This window comes from Vulpes vulpes, chromosome 7, assembly GCF_048418805.1.
Source record: "Vulpes vulpes isolate BD-2025 chromosome 7, VulVul3, whole genome shotgun sequence".
In the NCBI taxonomy this organism is placed as follows: domain Eukaryota; kingdom Metazoa; phylum Chordata; class Mammalia; order Carnivora; family Canidae; genus Vulpes; species Vulpes vulpes.
In genome coordinates this window covers 41,060,419-41,075,665 of record NC_132786.1, presented here as the reverse complement: position 1 = coordinate 41,075,665, position 15,247 = coordinate 41,060,419, and the positions used below count along the sequence as shown (strand labels likewise).

Genomic DNA, 15,247 nt, shown 5'->3' with positions numbered 1-15,247 from the left:
GAATGCTTCTTTAAGAATTCAGATTCCTAGATAACTCCAGGCCTGGAGGCTCATAGGCCAAAGAATCTCTAAGATAATATACTCCCCAGAGAGTTCTTGTCCACAATAAAGTTTGAGGCATCACTGGTTAAAGTTAATGATAGTTTCCCATTTATTCTTCCTCCACATGCTTGCAATCTCAATATATACCTCAAAGTTTGTACTTTGCATAACAAAGTCCTAAAGCTTAAGACAAATGATTGTGACACTGAATGACTATATTTATATTACATTATAAATATAACCAGAAATATCTCTGAATGTCTATTTTTAACAAATAGTGTACTGGACGTATAAAACTATTTAAGATACTATCCTCCAAGAGCTTACAAAAAAGGTGAGAGAAAAGATATGTGTGAAAAATTTATTGAACAAGCAAAGTAATCAAAGATGCCACATTATGTCATATAGTTGCAAATTTGCCACTAGTTAACTTACTCATCCAATCAACTAAAGATAACAACATGTTAAAGTAGAAAATGTAATTTTAAGTCCCACCCAGAGCAATTAGGCAGAAGAAGACAGGTGGGGGAGGGTGAAATAAAAGGCATCCAAGTTGGAAAGAGAGAAGTAAAAATGTCACTACTTGCATATGCTGTGATGTTATACGTAGAAAACCCTAAAGATTCCATTAGAAGACTGTTAGAATTAATAAATGAATTCAGCAAAGTTGCAGGCTACAAAATTAATACAGAAAACTCTGTTGCATTTCTATACACTAATAATGAGCTATCAGAAACAAAAATTAAGAAAACTATCCCTTTTGCAATTGCATCTAAAAAGATAAAAGACCTAGGAATAAATTTAACCAAGGAGGTGAAAGACCAATATATGGAAAACTACAAGACATTAATGAAAGAAATTGAAGAAGACACAAATAGAAAGCTATTTCATGTTCATGGATTGGAAGAATTAATATTGTTAAAATGGCTATACTATCCAGAGCAACATGCAGATTTAATGCATTTCCTATCAAAATTCCAGTGGCATGTCTCATAGAAATAGAACAAATAGTCCTAAAATTTGTACAGAATCATAGTAGACCCCAAATAGCCAAAGCCATCTTAAGGAAGAACAACAAAACCAGAGGCATCACCCTCCCTGGTTTTAAACTAATTACAAAGCTACAGTGATTAAAACAGTGTGGCACCATTATGAAAATAGATAAATAGGTCAATGGAACAGAATAGAGAGCGCAGAAATAAACTTACATATATATGGTCAATAAATTTGCAATGAATGAGCCAAGAATATACAACGGGGAAAAAGATGGTCTCTTCAAATGGTGTAATTGGGAAAACTGGATAGCCACATGCAAAAGAATGAAGCTGGACTACCTTCTTTCACTGTACACAAAAATTAACTTAAGATGGATTAAAGACTTAAATGTAAGACCTGAAGCCATAAAACTCTAGGAGAAAACATAAGTCAAAACTCCTTCACAGAAGTCTTGGTGATGACTTTCTTGGTGATGACTTTTGATGACTGCAAAAGCAAAACAACAAAAGCAAAACTAAACAAGCAGCACTATATCAAACTAGAGTTTCTGCACAGCAAAGGAAACCATCAACAGAATGAAAAGATAGCCTACTGAATGGCATAAAATATTTGCAAACCATATATTGATAAGGAGGAATTATCAAAAATATATAAAGAACTCCTACCCCTCAATAACTAAAGAAATAAATAAATAACTCATTTAAAATATGAGTAGAAGATCTGAATTTTTTTTTTCAAAAAAGACATGCACATGACCAATGGGTACATAAAAAGATGCTCTACTTCATTAATCATCAGGGAAATGCAAATCAAAGCCACAATGAGATATTACCTCATGCCTGTTAGAATGGCTATTATCAAAAAGAGTAGAAATATTAAGTGTTGCCAAGGATGTGGAGAAAAAGGAACCTTGTATGCAAGTTCCTCAAAATAGGTTCCTCAAAAAATTAAAAATAGAACTATCATATGATCCAGTAATTTTGCCTTGGAGTATTTATCTTAAAAAGTGAAAATGCTAATTTAAAAAGACATATGCACCTCCATGTTCATTGAACCATTGTTTATAATAGCCAAAGTATGGAAATAGCCTATCAATGATTGAATGGAGACATATATATATATATATATGTATGAATACGACTCAGCCATAAAAAAGAAAGAAATCTTGCCATTTGTGTCTACACCGATGGACCTCAAGGGCGTTATGCTAAGTGAAGTAAGTCAGACAGAAAGAAAGATACTGTATAGTCTCTCTTATATGTGGGATATTTTATATATATAAATTTTTCTACAGCTCTATACTGTCTCCTAGAGCTAAACTTCCTCTTGGAATAGCCCAGCAAATATTATCAAGAACCCATATAACAGAATTCTGATCTCTATGAGATGAGGGGAGAGTGAGGGTGAAGACGTAAACCACCACGCAGTGGTGACTCTGGACAGTCAGATGGCAGAAGGCAATGCTTTAGGGGAAAAGGAGGAAAAGGAAGAGATCTCAGGTATGAAGATGTTCAGTGAGGGACATGAGGAATGACACAAACAAACATTACCTAATTTGTAATTTTGTAATCCTAGAAACAGCCCAAGTGACCCTGAAAATCACTACCACATATTGCTGAAAACTAATATGTTTTAATTCTTTAATAAGACTACAATCCTCAATTTGCCCTTAATGGGATGTATTTTCCCTTCTGCAGGTTAACTCAAGTCCAGCCAAATGTCAGCCCATCCAATTCTCTTTGCTACCCTCTTTCTCTCTCACTTCCTCCCTCCTCCAGTAGAAAGCTGAGGGCCAGGGGTTAAGGGTACAAGGGCAAGGAACAAGTGATGTTGCTGTGAGCTGTTTTTCGTGCTCCTCTTGTTGTCTAGGGATTTACTTGGTCTAGATCTTGAGAACCCATCCCTTCAGAATGCTTCCAGCCTGCCGAGCAAGATAAGTTGTAACCTTAGGTGGCAAGATACTCAAGACACTCTAGACATTGAGCTGAGAGAGTTCACTGCGCTGGAGTGCTCCAGAGAGGATATGGGGGAGAGAAAAGCCTTGAAAACTGGGAAGGGAGATCACAGACAATTCTAGGCATGGAAAACTATTGGCAAAGTTAGAGTAGTGGGAACGCACACGGCTCGATTATGAAATTGTGCAGCCTGGCCAGCTGGAGCATGGAGTTTGTGTTTGGAAGGAGAGAAAACTGGAAAAAAAATAGGATGGGTCCAGACTCAGCAGGACTTGAAGAGTGATTATAACTTTTACTCAGAATAGTAAATCTTATTAAATTAATCAGTGGTACTATCCCAGCTGCAAAGATCCAGACATCCTTATTCTAAACTCTATAGTCAGTAGTAAAGGAAAAAGAGGCAGAAATTGTGTTTTTATTTTTTTAGGGGTGGGGGAGGAGCAAAGGAAGGAGAGAGAGAATCTCAATCAGTTTCCACACACAGCACAGAGCTAACCTAGGAGTCCATCTCACAAGCCTGAGATCATGACCTGAGCCAAAAATTCCAAAATTTTTGGACCTGAGCCAAAATTAAGAGTCAGATGCTTAACTACCTGAGATGCCCAGGCACCCCCAGGATTTTTTAGATGGTATACTACAATACCAGAAACCTATTAGATAATAACTACAATCACTATTCATAAGGACTTTTAATATGTATATATTACAGGGATTAAGTAAATGAGGTTGGAAAAAAAAGTCAAAACTTTTGAGTTGTGCTTTTGGTTTTGGTGATATGTTTCTAAAAACTGAATTCTGCTTTATTATAATTCAACTATTGCTCATGATAATAAATAACAAGTTATATCATTAAGATAAAGAAGAGATACATGAATTTAGAGAACTAATGAAAATAGTCTCTTCTAAAGATCTCCAATTTTCAGATTTTAGAGCAAATCATCCTCCTAAGAAATGTTAACCATTTCCTAAAACTAGTTAGATAAAAAGGTTTACTTTAGAATAATTATATTTTACACTTAAATGACAAATTTGCCTGCTCTATTTCCTGCCACCATCCACCCTTTGTTTTTCTTTGAATATTTCAGTTTGCAGTGTTCTTGCATCACTGATGATCTATAGTCTTGGTGCCAGATGTGAACCACTCACTATGCATGAAACTGCAAAAGCAAAAATGCTTCCATTTCCTTTAAGCATTTTTTTTCAATTTCCAAGTTGAAATATTAAGAATGCTTACCCTGTTGCTCTTCCATGTAAATAACAAATAGTAAGAAATGTGCAAATACCAACGATTGTTTAATTCAGAGGCTGATTAAATGCTGCACAGAAGAGTGTTTTTATCTTTTCTCTCCATCTAGATACACTGGAGCTAAAGTACCACCCACTGAAACACTCAAGTAATTAGTCTCTCTAGATATTTTATACATATATTTAGAGCAAGGTTTCCTAAACTGTTTATGGTGACCTCTTTTTTCCCCAGTCTCCTGGTGACACATTTTAAGATATAATAAAAATATTATTTTAAAATATATTTTAAAATATAATATAAATATATATTAAATATAATATAAATTTTAAAATAGAATAAAATAGAATATAATTTAAAATATAATAAATATAAATATAAAAAATATAAATTTTTTAAATTTTAATATTATAATTTTAAATATATAAATATTTATTTTAAAATATAATTTTAAAATATAATAAAAATAGAATACTAGAAAATAAAATTGAGAGGAAAAACACAAAACAAAAAAAAATAGAAGCCCAAGTGTTTTATCATTAGATTCAACAGACATAAAATTACTTAAGGAAGTAATTCCAACTACTTTGTCCAATTACTATAAGAAGTTTCTAAATGCTTCCTCTAGATTTCTGTGCTCATCTCTGGCCCATTCATCCAGACTCTGACCAGCCATTGGCCTCACATTGAAAAGTCTCAAAGACCAAGAAGCCCAAGACAATAGTGAGTGTGAGGAAAAATTAGGGTCAGAACCCCCTGAGTCTCCAATTCAAGATTAGGGAAGCAGTGCATGCACCATGTTTCTAAAGTCTGTTAATGGGGGTGTTCCCTCCACAATACATACATACATACATACATACACACAATACATACAATAAATACAATAAAAAATAAAGACAAAAAAAGAAAAGGAATTTATCCAAAAGAAGCACTTGCTAACAATCTCCACTGCCCTTCATCATCTGCTTTTTTTTCTTCAGTAAGGAGTATGCTCAACCTTCTCTGCAGATTTTTTTTTTTTCAGGTGAAGTTTGCAGACTGCCACTTCCTGTGCAGCGTAATTTATGCAAATAAGTTCCAGCTCCCATAATTCTATTTTTCCTTTTCTCAAGGCTGTTCTTTTTTATTTTCTTCTCCTGGCTTGTATTTTTTAGCTTTTCATGCCAGTCAGAAAAGTAAGAGTTTCATATTTTTCCTATTTTTTTCTCATTTAAAATATTTGCAGAGATTTTTGGCTTACTATTTATCAGGAAGAGTGTGAAAATTATGTGTTTTATCTGCTAATGTTAGCAAAATACCTGTTTACTTAAGTAATCATATTTTTAAGATTCCATTAGTGCCCCAGAAAGGAACATATATCCACACAAATGACATGTCCTAATATAATAGTGAAATCCAAAAGTAACCTGTCATTATTGAGTTTAAATCTTTTTATTGTTTTGGTTAATAACATGCCAATACTAATAATATTGAATGAAATTATACTAATAATCATTCAACACAGAGTTGAGTCTTTAATGATACCATTCAAATAAATTTTACTATTAATAATATCTGAAGTGCCTTATTATAAAATTCTCATACAATTTGATCCAGTAACACAGCACTGGGATATTATTTTCATATATACATTCCATACATATTCCAAGCCAGTGATCATGCTCTAGAAAGCACATTCCCTCCCTATGAAGACATATCTCCCTGTGAAGACTTATACCTGATTTTCAAAGATTCAGAGTTTTGATGATTTGCTTTTATTCTGGAATTTTCAGTGACATCAAAATTTGAACCCTGAGCCTCTATTTCCCAATTCTTTCACCTCCATATGTTCTGTAAAATGCTTACTCATAAAATCCATTGATTTTTTTTCACTTGGGTTGTTTCTATTTTGCTTTTTTTTTTTATTTGTAGAAGTGCTTAATATAGATATTAACTCTCCATTGGTTATTTATGTTGAAAATATTTCATTTTGCTCTTTTTCATCACCCCCAGAATAACCCTTATGTACCTTATAGTGAATCTCACCCCACCTTCACCCTCATCCCCAGCCTCTGACAAGCACTAAGCTAGTACTTTATCACTGTAATTGTATCTTTTATAGAATTATCTATAAATGGAAGGAGGTGCTGCCAATATTAACATACAGGTGTTTGTACAAACATATATTATCATTTCTTTTGAGTAATACCTGAGTAGATTTAGTTGGTAAGGGTATGTTTTAACTTTATAAGAAACTTACAAACTTTCAAATTGATTAAACCATTTTACATTCCCACCAGCAATATATAAGATCTTACCCAACACTTGATATGGTTAGTCTTTTTAGTTTCAGTGTGTAATAGTAACGCAATGTGATTTTATTTTCCATTTCCCTAATGACTAATGAGATTGGATATCTTCATGTACTTATTTAGCCATTCATATACCTCCTTTTGTAAAGTGTCATTTCAAAATTTTTGTCCATTTGTTAAAATCTGATTGTCTTTTTATTAAATTAAATTATAGGGCTTTTTCTATACTAGTAATTATATATATTCTGGATATATTTTCTCCTAGTCAGTGACTTGACTTTTTCTTTCCTGTGCAGCTTTTTTAAGAGGATAAAGGAGTTTTTTAATTCCAATTTATCCATTTTTTAAAATGCTTGATGTTTAATGGATTCTAAGAAAGCTTTACCTAACTAAGGCCACCAAATCTCTTGTATAACTCTTATAGTTTTACTCTTAAATTACTACTATAGTTCATGGTTCATTTAGAGTTAGTTTGCTTAATGTGTGAGGTAAGAGCTAAGGTTCCTATTTTTTCCATATGGCATCCAATTGTCCCAATACTATTTGTTGAAAAAAGATTATTCGTCCCCATTGGTTTGCCTTGGCATCTTTATCAAGAATCATCTGAACATGTTGTATGGCCTATTTCTGAAATCTTTATTCTGTTCCATTGGTCTACATGCCTATCCTTAAATCTGCATCATCCTGTTTTAATTACTGTAGATTTATAAGTCTTGAAGTCAGGAAGTGTAAATCCTCCAACACTGCATCTCTTTCTCAAAAAAATTTTGGTTCATTTAGGGCCTTTATATTTCCATATTAATTTTAGAAAGAGCTTGTCAGTTAAAAAAAGAAACTTCTAGAATTTTGATTGGTATTGTTTTATAGATTAGTATGAGAAGACTTCACATCCTAACAATATTGATTCTTTAAATCCATGAACATGGCATAAGTCTCTATTTATTTAGGTATTTAATTTCTTTTAGTAATGTTTTATAAAGCATTCAGTGTATAAATTTAGGTATACATATTTGTTAAATATATCTCTAAGTATTTCATATTTTTTTATCATGTTGTAAATGACTTACTAATTGTTCATTGCTAGTAGGTGGAAATACAATTGATTTTTTTTATATTAACCTTAAATCCTGTTAAATTCACTTTTTATTTCTAGTTAATCTGACTAGAAATTAATCAACTTCATTGATCTTTCCAAAGAATCATCTTTTAATTTCTATTGTTTATTTTCAATTTCAGTTCAGGAAATAAAGATTTCCTTTCTCCTGCTGGCAGTTCCAGAGCTGCTGTTATTCTAAGACTAATTTAGTCCTCCTAGAAAAGAATGACCCGGGATCCCTGGGTGGCGCAGCGGTTTGGCGCCTGCCTTTGGCCCAGGGCGCGATCCTGGAGACCCGGGATCGAATCCCACGTCGGGCTCCCAGTGCATGGAGCCTGCTTCTCCCTCTGCCTGTGTCTCTGGCTCTGTCTCTCCTTCTATCTCTCAAGAATAAATAAATAAAATCTTTAAAAAAAAAAAAAAAGAAAGAAAGAAAAGAAAAGAATGACCCTTCTAGGGATTTCTACCTTAGGCCCCGTATTACGTGAGGTCTCATCATGCTGACTGGTGGAACAAAAACTAATCCCAGCCCTGTGTGTGTGAGCTTTAGGATGTTATCTGCTCATTGACTTCCAATATTTTTTTCCCCAAGTTTTGGGAAAATTCCTTCTGCATCTGTGGAGATCAGTATTCAGCAAAAGCCTGGGGAGACTTCTCTGCAAATTTGCAGAGCTTACAATGTTGCTCTTTTTTCTTTGGCACTCTGACCTGCAAATTCTAGCTGCCTCAGTCTCCATAAACTCTGATGTCTATCACCTCAAGTTATGTTTGATTTTCATCTTTCTACTCTGTGGCCAGAAAATAAGGCTGTAAGCTGCAGCAATGGTAAGCTCATCTTTTCTCTCTCTCTCTCTCTCTCTCTCTCTCTCTTCCAGAAATCAAGTCTGGCATTACCTATTATGCAATTTCTGAAAAACATTGTCTTATATTTTGTGTGTGGGGGGGGGTGGTAGTTGTGGTGGTATACCATCAGGATCACTTCATGGACAAAAACTAATGCAACCTGTAAAATAACTTTTTATGAAAACATTCAAACCTGTTAGTACTGGCAGTGTTTTGGGGATCCTTTAATAAATAACATTTATTAATAATATGGCTGAAAAGGTATAATCAATAGGTTGTATTTTTTTTTAATTTTTACTTATTTATGATAGTTACACAGAGAGAGAGAGAGAGGCAGAGACATAGGTAGAGGGAGAAGCAGGCTCCATGCACCGGGAGCCCGACGTGGGATTCGATCCCAGGTCTCCAAGATCGCGCCCTGGGCCAAAGGCAGGCGCCAAACTGCTGCGCCACCCAGGGATCCCCAATAGGTTGTATTAACACAGAAAAAATATTTGTGTTCCTCTTTGGTCTGATTTCGGAATTATCCCTGAATGCATATGCTTGAGTATACCATTAAGTCATTAACCCAAATTGCTTTTGATTTTATTAGTATAGCATATTATTAGAGGCCATTGATAATTGTTAAGATCCAGAAGATAATCACCATGTGGCATTCTTTATAGAGATGTGGCAGTGAGTTTACATGAAGGTAAAATAAAGCATTTGAATTTTTTTTTTCTTAGAAGGAAGTCTTATAACTCAGAATCAGTAAGAGGATGATTTTTTTTGCAATGTCAATATAAAGACACATATAAAACTAGTATGAACTGAAATAAATGCAATTTAAAAGCAATTCAAGGGATGCCTGGGTGACTTAGTGGTTGAGCACCTGCCTTCAGCCTGGGGCGTGATCCTGAAGTACTGGGATCGAGTCCCACATCGGGCTCCCTGCATGGAGCCTGATTCTTTCTCTGCCTATGTCTCTGCCTCTCTCTCTGTCTCTCATGAATAAATAAATAAATAAAATCTTTAAAAAATAAAGAAAATAAAAGCAATGCAAGTAATCATAATATACTCTAATTCTTAGTAAGCAGAGAAATTACATCACTGTAATTCTATTTCATAATGTTGGACTCCTTTAATTCATAATACACTGGAATTTTTTACTGTGAGGAATAAACAATAGGAGAATAGAATGACAAAAGGAAGAATAAAAGGAATAAAAGAATATGAAGAATACAAGCAAGGAAATGTCCTTGCTAAATTTCTTCCTAAAGTTTTAACTGTGTCTAAAATTTATTTTACCAGTAGATATTCTATCCTTTGTTAGACAATATAAATTATAGATATATTATTTCTTTGTACTTGTATTGGTGATGTATCCTTATTGATTTTTCTATAGAATTAAAAATATTTTAACCTTCTGAAATCATGACACAGAAAAAAATCTGAAATCATTACATTAAAAAAATTCTGAGAGCATCACTACTTCCTCTTCCCATTCTCTAGTACTTTTTCTTTCCTGTCTTTCTTGCCAAAATTACTAGTATAGCCAACTAGAGCCGAGTGGTCAACAAAAAATAGAAAGGAAGTAATCGAGAGAGTAAACCAAAACAAACAAATGAACAACTCCAAGGAAACATATTCAAAGCAACTTGAAAATAGCTTGAGGAAAGTATACAGAGGGACAATTAATTTACTAATAGGTTAGAGTCTATGGGCATACTTTTTAGAAGAGGTAAGAGACCCCTACCCCAGTAGAGCTGTTTAACTTTTTTGTTCCGCTTCAGCAGGACAGGTCCCATCCTGTGTGAATCTGTATACTTTACTTCCATCTCTCCTTCCATACCAGAATCAGGCATCTACTCAATCCCCTTTTTAGCAATTGTGAAAATGCTGTCCTAAGATCACAAAGCTATTAAGGGACAGAACTGAAATAAGGTCTGTCTCTGCCTTAGTCTATTTGGACTGCTTTAACAGAATGCCATAGACTGGGTGACATAAACAGCAGAAATCTTATTTCCCAGTCTAGAGGCTGTGAAGCCCAAGATCAAGGTGCCAGCAGATGTGGTGTCTGGTGAGGATTTACTTCATGGTTCATTGACACCATCTCCTTGCTGAACCCTCACATGGAGAAGGGGCAAGGACTACCCCAGGTTCTCTTTTATAGGACACTAATCCCATTCATGATGGCTCACCTCTCATGACCTAATCACCTCCTAAAGGCCCCACCTTCTAATACCATCACATTGGGGATTAAGTTTCAACATGAGTTTGGAGACAAACACATTCAGTATATAGCAGTTTCCTTACTCACAGGTAAGGTGACTCTTCTCAGCCCAGGTGAAGAAATTTATTTCAGAAAGCGCAGTTAATAATGAGATTCAGTAGTTAAAAATGAAAGAAGGTACTATTGTGTTAGTCAGAACGTTTTTCTTTCCTCATATTCACTTCTTGTTTTATTATACCCTTGCCCCTTACACATTTATTCAACAGTATTACCCCAACAAATTGATTTTACTCTGAAAGATAGTGTATATATTTGATACATATCAGGAGTTGTAGAGAAATAGTTTCTGAACATCTTTGATTGCTAATCCCATTAGCAATCTTTGATTGCTAATCCCATTAGTTTCTGATATATACGTTTATTTATAAATATACATACATTTACTTATAATTTTATCCATAAATCACTGTGCTCTGTATATTAGAAAAATAGAAAGTTCAAAGAGCTAAGTAAATAGACATAGATTCTAAGATTTTCTTCTTGCCTTCCAAGGCAATCTCCACAAGTGGAGATTGGAGATAACCAATTTGAAGAACTGTCATTGTGATGTATTGGTCTATCAAGCATTAATAGATATCTAACTGATGGTGCAAACAAACTTACCTTGAACCCTTTGGTTGAAAATACTTAACAATTTATCACAGAGGAGATTCTCAACCAAACTGAATGTAATCCTAAGGGTTCCAATTGTAGGAGCAAATTAACAAAATTGCCACTCACACCAGAGCAAATGTACTCAAGATGGTCATGTTAAATAAACAAAATTCAAAATGAAAACAGAGATTGGCAGCATGTAACCCATATGCTAGGTGTTATTCATTGGGAAAAACAGAAACCATCTATGTAGTCCTCAGTTACCAAACTTTCATACTACAAATTTCGTCATGGGCTTTTGGATACCTAGATACATAATGGAAAACTCCTTTTGTGGAGTTACAGCCCTTTAGGCAGACCTATTATGCCAGGGTAGGCACTGTCATTCACTTAACCTGTTGTGCTGTTGCAGGGGCTAGGTCTCTCACAGGACTTAACCAAATGGGGTTTTAATAGTTTCCTTCCTGTTCCAAAGACCCAGATCTAAGCATGGCATTGACTCTTAATAAACATTTCATTTCCCATCATTAGTCATACTATTTCGAGAGAACCTACTAGCTAGCACTTTGGGTAATCCTAATGTTCTAAGTACTCCAAAGGAAGCTTAAATGAGTTGTATCAGCAAATAAGAGTGGCCATAAGACCACAGGCTTAGAAAAGAAGGAGTCCCTAACATTAGATCAAAGTGTATGGGACCTAGAAACATTATAACATTAAAATTTTTGCTTGCATTAAGAAAATTAAAAACTATAAATTAAACAAAATTAGATAAAAACTATAATACATTATCAAAATGGGATGGTTTTCTTAGATGGACAATATTAGGGACATACTTGCATGAAAGTCTCTACCTTAATATACAAATAAGAGTCCCCCAGGTCAAAGAGCAGCTCCACCAATGGCTGAAACTAGCTTTTTATCACAAGAAAAAGGAACTAAGAAGCAATCAACGCATAATGTTGCTATCCTCATTTCTTTTATAATTCCCAGCAGGATCTTGAAAAAAATCAATAAACTTCTCATATTCCCACTTTCCCCATCTGCCAAGTTGAGATAACATTAACTATGATATACAATCCTCACCTCTCAGTCAGAAGAGACTTGGATTATTTGAAATTTGTAGAAATAAAACTTGAGGGGTTATTCTATAAATGGTGAATTTTGAAAAGCACTTCTGTGTGGAATATTTCTTCTACTACAGAACAAAAGCAAAAAATAAAAATAATTTAAAATTGGCAGTGTATTAGATGGTTTTTACATCATACCAATGATATGTGGCTGAGACTCATTTATAAGGAGTCGAAACATCTTCACAATGAAATTTGAATGTAATGAGTTTTTAGAAATGAGGAGTCAAGTTGCCAGCCCTACTTTGGAATATGGTTAAATCAATAATTAAAGCCCACCTTGCGGGCAGCCCCGGTGGCGCAGCGGTTTAGTGCCGCCTGCAGCCCAGGATGTGGTCCTAGAGACCAGGGATCAGGTCCCACATCGGGCTCCTTGCATGGAGCCTGCTTCTCCCTCTGCCTGTGTCTCTGCCTCTCTCACTCTCTGTGTTTCTCAAGAATAAATAAATTAATAAATCTTTAAATAAATAAAGCCCACCTTGCTTGAAAATATATAGCTGTGCTCCACTTCTCTGAAGTATAAAAGTTACATTTATGCTGGTAAGTTTCCTTTTATATATATATATACACCTCTTATATATACCTTATATATATATATATATATACCTCTTAGGAGGTTAGGTCTATGTTAGGTTAGGTTAGGTTAGGTTAGGTTAGGTTAGATTCTACCAAATGGAACCTGTGCTTAGAATAAGTAGGCTTTCACTGCTGAGATGAGCTACAGTGAAATACTAGGAGGATTTTTTTCAAAAGAGCATGTCACAGAGGAGAAGGAGGGTATTTTAGAACACTTTGGAGATCAGACTTGAGTACCCTATTATTAAACAGTATGTGTTGACTAGGCCTTGGTTATCTTGACTCACTGCCCTTCAATTTTCATAGCTGGGATCATCTAAAACCCATCTGAGACTCAGGCTTATTCCATACCATGGGCCCAGTGGCCATTTTATTTGACTAAGATTAAAGAGCTTTGGCCTGTAGCTTAGTATCAGCTGAGCATACATAAGCCCTAATGGGTCATTATCATCACTGTCATTAATTTATGAGCAATCAAGTTGATCGGGAAGCTAATGAGCTTTGAATGCAGACAGCCCTTGGTATGAATCCTAGGTCTGCCATTTACTCTCTGAACTTTCTCACACCTCTTCTTTCTGCCCTCCAGTTTCCTCATCTCTAAAGAGGAAATAATAACACCTCTAGGGGTCTATCTATCTACATGTCATAGGTATTCAACAAATGCTGTTTCCCTTTATTGCTCCCTTTCTTTTCTGTGTTTAGGTATAAAAAGACTTCATGCCATTACAGCCAGTCACTTTGCATGACTCATACAATCAGTTATTGATATTCATGCTGGGAATGGTTTTATGTTGTAAATCTAGACTGGAAATTTAGGTGAGGTTGGTGTTTAAGAGGAGCTAGGAATCCAAGCTACCTTTTCCTTCTTGGTGCTCCTATAACGCTTTGTACACACTTCTATCATAGAACATATGACACTATTTTGAAATGATTTGTGGTCAGTGGGATTTCTCCTCAAAGACAGAGTCAATGTCTTATTCATCCTCAACTTTTCCACACCTAGCTCAGAGTATATAGTTCACTACTTGTGCTATGGTTACTTCATGCTGTTCCTCTACAAACCAGATCTGCCTTGGTCAACCTGACCAGAAAATGAGTCAACCTGTTTCAAGATGCCCAGACCTCTCTGAAGGAGAAACACATACGTGCACACATGCACATGCACACACAGATACATGCACACACAGACTTTTGGTACTTTGTTTTAAAATGGAGCCATGTGTTAGGCAGTCCAATTTTTTGAGATTTTTTTCTAATGGAGAGTTTTGCCTCGGAAATGGCTCCCATGGGCACCGAGGTCTACACACCTCGGTTAGTACTTGTTGCCTCCTGATCTATGACCACCCCAGTGATAAGGCAAAGAAGACAATATCGATCAAGACACACATTTTCAGTTGGAGAGACTCATGAGCTTTAATAATTTGGGAACAATATGATTGAAAACACCTGGGTTACTAATAAGCAGTGCCACAAGTGTTCTAACTTGTGAGTACAATCACGCTATTATAATGATCATCCTTTGTATAATTAAGTTGTCAAAGTTGATGGGAAAGAGGTTGCAAGCTGTAGAAATTTGGAGACTCTGGAGATCAGTGTGGGTTGAAAATGATTTCATGCATAAAAATAATTATGTTAATAATTAGTACTCACATGGTACCTTGCAATTTACAAAGTGCTTTTACAGCATTTTCTAATTTTGCAAAGGTTATGAACTAGCCCTTAGATAGTATGTGATGCCAACAGTAGGCCGCCATGCCAAACCTTGAAAGTTAAGAGATGGCATTTAGGGGATAGTGAGAGGAAAGAGGAGCAATGCTGCACTACAAAGCAGAAAATCAGCCAAATTCATTGGCAAAGAAATAGATTTACTCGGCATTTTAGAAAGTCAAAAACAGATCTTGTAAAAGAAGCAGTTGGCCCATATTTTGATTTCACGGTGCTCGGCAGTTTTATTCTTTGGGGCAGAGTTTTGGGTGTGCAATTACAACGATGACGTTGGCTTGGTTGGAGCTGAAAGATTCCGAAAACCAGGGGACATGTGGACCTTCTTTAGAGGCAAAACCTAGAAATGTTTGATTAAACCACTTAAAGCAGGTGGAAGCATAGTGAGAAGGGAGACAGGAGGGGGTGACTAATGTTTCCTTTAAAACCCAAGCATCCATTTCCTAGAGAGATCCAGACACATCTGCAGGATGCGCACTGCAGCCCTCCC

At 35.3% G+C, this 15,247-nt stretch overlaps 1 protein-coding gene across 16 annotated transcripts in view; it reads left to right on the top strand.

The window, feature by feature from the left end:
- DLC1 (DLC1 Rho GTPase activating protein) overlaps nucleotides 1-15,247 on the top strand; it is a 488,697-nt gene that overhangs the window by 296,385 nt on the left and 177,065 nt on the right. The gene's annotated exons all lie outside the window — the stretch shown is intronic.